The sequence below is a fragment of the Fukomys damarensis genome, unplaced genomic scaffold, assembly GCF_012274545.1.
Source record: "Fukomys damarensis isolate Sample0158 unplaced genomic scaffold, DMR_v1.0_HiC HiC_scaffold_17, whole genome shotgun sequence".
NCBI classification, from domain to species: domain Eukaryota; kingdom Metazoa; phylum Chordata; class Mammalia; order Rodentia; family Bathyergidae; genus Fukomys; species Fukomys damarensis.
In genome coordinates this window covers 26677956-26681047 of record NW_022900929.1, presented here as the reverse complement: position 1 = coordinate 26681047, position 3092 = coordinate 26677956, and positions in this window count along the sequence as shown.

The window sequence follows — 3092 nt, the reverse complement described above, 5'->3', positions numbered from 1 at the left end:
AATCAGTCAGAGAATGGCAAGGAGCTACCTCTGCGTTCTTGGAACAGAAGAGCAAAGCTGCACCTGGAGGCACAGGCACCAGTGTAGTCCCAGCACTCTGGGGAGGCTGAGGTGGGAGAATCACAAGTTTGAGCCCAGCTCAGGAACTTAATGACTTAGCTAGACCCAGTGTCAAAATAAAAATATTTTTTAAGGGATAGGAACATAGCTCAGTGTGAAAGCCCTACAATACCTAAAAAAAAAAAAAAAAAAAAAAAAAATTGTTGAAAAGAAGAGAAAAAAATCAAAGAGTGGGAATTGCTTCTCTTTTCCCCTATACAGTTCCACAACTTGTAGACCATATACATCATATATGTGTTAGCCATTGGGACTGACACTGAGGCCCCGTTTCTGGAGTCCTTGGGCATTTGTTGGCATTTGGAGCCCCTTGGGCCACCGAAGCTGACACTGGTCTCATTTGTACAGACGGAGGAGGGTGTGTTGGTTCTGCCGGGCCTAAGCGTGTGCTGTGTGTGTGTGTGTGTGTGTGTGTGTGTGTGTGCAGTGTGTATGTGGGGGGTACCAGTCTGTGACAGTGATGTACCTCCCAGTTTCATCTCTCTCAACAGGGCCACCACTTTAGCCCACATGGCTCATAATTATGGTAACATAGACACACCAGGTGGAACAATATCCTTTGAAAGTCTAGGATACTTAGATCTTCACTCAGGGTGGTGATGGCATAGTGTTTGGAATCCCACCCAGAAGGCAGTTAGGGTAGAAGGTGGACTTGATTGTCCTGGGGTCCACCCTGAAGACAGGAGCACACTGCTGGGCATGTCTGGGTGGTCACGGAGAGGTGGCCTCAGAGACCATGTTGGTCCCTGGCCCCTTCCTCTCTGGCTCTGTTCCCTGCTGTGCTTCCTGGCCACACCCTTCCGCCATGGTAGTCCCGCCTCAGAGAGGCCAACCGTGGACCATGGACCGAATCCCCTGGAACCACGAGCCATATTAAAGTGGTCCCACTCATCCCCTTAGGGCCCAGGGTGCGGAGGCTATGTCTAAACCCTGCCCCCCAAAGAGCTCACCGGGGGAAAGTCCACGGCTGCCACCTCAGCGGCAATGTGGCAGAGCCCAGGCTTGCATCCCTCACCGACAGGCAAGGACAGAGGCCTTGGGTTTAAATCCCCTCCCAACTCCCCCTCCAGGGGGAGTTATCTGAACGGACCTCCAGGTCTAGGAGAAGGCACTGCTCGCTGTGCACAGGGCCTTTGCACTGAGCTCCACCCCCAGCCCTTTTTATTTTTTATTTTGAGACATCGTCTCCACTAAGTTGCTCAGGCTGAGCTCTAACTTTCAACCCTCCTGCCTCAGCCTCCCAGAGTGTTGGGATTATAGGTGTGTACCACCACATCCAGTTTCAAGTCCCCCAAGTTTTGTGGTAGGGTGTGCCTGGTGCCAAAGCTGTCTCCTTTCTCTTTTTTATTGTCTCATTTTCCTGGCCTTTGGAACACAAACGTAGTCGAGGGTAGACAAGAAAACTGGAACTGTCCAGCAGCCTTCAACCTGGTGACCATCAAGCTCCCCAGGACTAACGTCCTGGAGACTGTGGCAGGACAATCTGAGTGTCATCACACCACTGAGCTGTGTTCTTTAAATCTTAACCAGGCACGGTGGCACATGGCCATATTTGGGAGGCTGAGGCAGGAGGGTCACCTCAGATCTGAGGCCAGCCTGGGCTAGACAGTGAGTTCAAGGCCAGCCTGAGCTGCATAGTGAGAGCCTGAGTCAAAAAAACAGAACAACCCCCCCTCAAATAAAAAGGGACACAGTGGTACATTTTATGCTGGCTTTTTTTTGGACAATTAAAAAAATAGCAGTAGGTATTTTAAACTTTGACGTGAGCATGATTCGCATGTGCGCCTGGCCTCAGCTGTAGGAATCACATAGGAGACGCGAAGAGGAGAAGCAGCTCTGCTTTCCTAAGGCTCAGAGAGAGGCTGCTTGCTGAGCTGCCTCGTCCGCCCTTGTGTTGCCTGTGTTGTTGTTCGGGGGCCGTGACTGCGATGGCCATCGGTGTGGCCGGCGACAGCTGGACAAGTCCAGGCCCTCTGACCACCTCCAGCGCACCCCACCTTTCCTCTTGGCTGCTGGAGGTTTAGGGTCCCTCCCTTCCTTTATTTCCCAGCCTGCATAAGTCTCCCAACTTTGGAAGCCAGCTGTGTGCCTGGCCCAACTGCCCAGGCCAGCGGATTCAAGCCCAGTCTGGGCGACAGGGGCACAGGTGCTGCTGCCTGATGCCGCGGGGAGCAGATGGGGCATGGTGGGGACAAACCTAAGGACATGGGGTGCAGGCCAGAGGCTAGGCCTAGCCCACAGCCATGGCAGGATACGGAACACAGAAGGAGAACGCCCACTCTGTGCCGACAGTGCCCCAGACTGGCAGAGACCCCAAGTCTTTGCGGGAGGAAAGGCGGGGTGACAAGTGACTATCCCTGGTGCAGGGCTCCAGGCTGTGGCCTGCAGGGACCTGTTCCCGGGACGCTGTCTCTCCCCACAGGCTGCTCCCAGCCTTGGAACCCACGGCGCCCCCAGTCCTTCTACCCGTGCTGAGTCCCTGCCACCAGCAAGGATCCCTCCCGGCCCTGGATCCTCCTGGGGGACAGTGCCCACCGCCCATTACAGCTTGGGTGGAGCAGTTCTCCCCAGCACCAGCACCAGGCAAAGGAAACTTCCACAGTTTATTTTCAGAAATTGTTTAGGATTTCAGCAACATGCAACTATTGGAGTACTTGGGGTCACCCCCGGAAGTGCTGTCCTTGTCCCCATCCTGGGTCCCCTGAGAGCCAACCACCAGCGAGACAGGGCCAGGCCAGCAGTGGTGACACACATCGGGCATCCAAGTACTAGGGGAAGCTGAGTCAGGAAGATCGTGCCTAGGCAATTTAGCAAAAGTCTTTTTAGAATAAAAAATAAAAAAGGGCCGGGCATGGTGGCACACGCCTATAATCCCAGCACTTGGGAGGCTGAGGCAGTAGGATCGCTGTGAGTTCAAGACAAGCCTGGGCTACATAGTGAGTTCCAGGTCAGTCTGAACTACATAGTGAGACCCT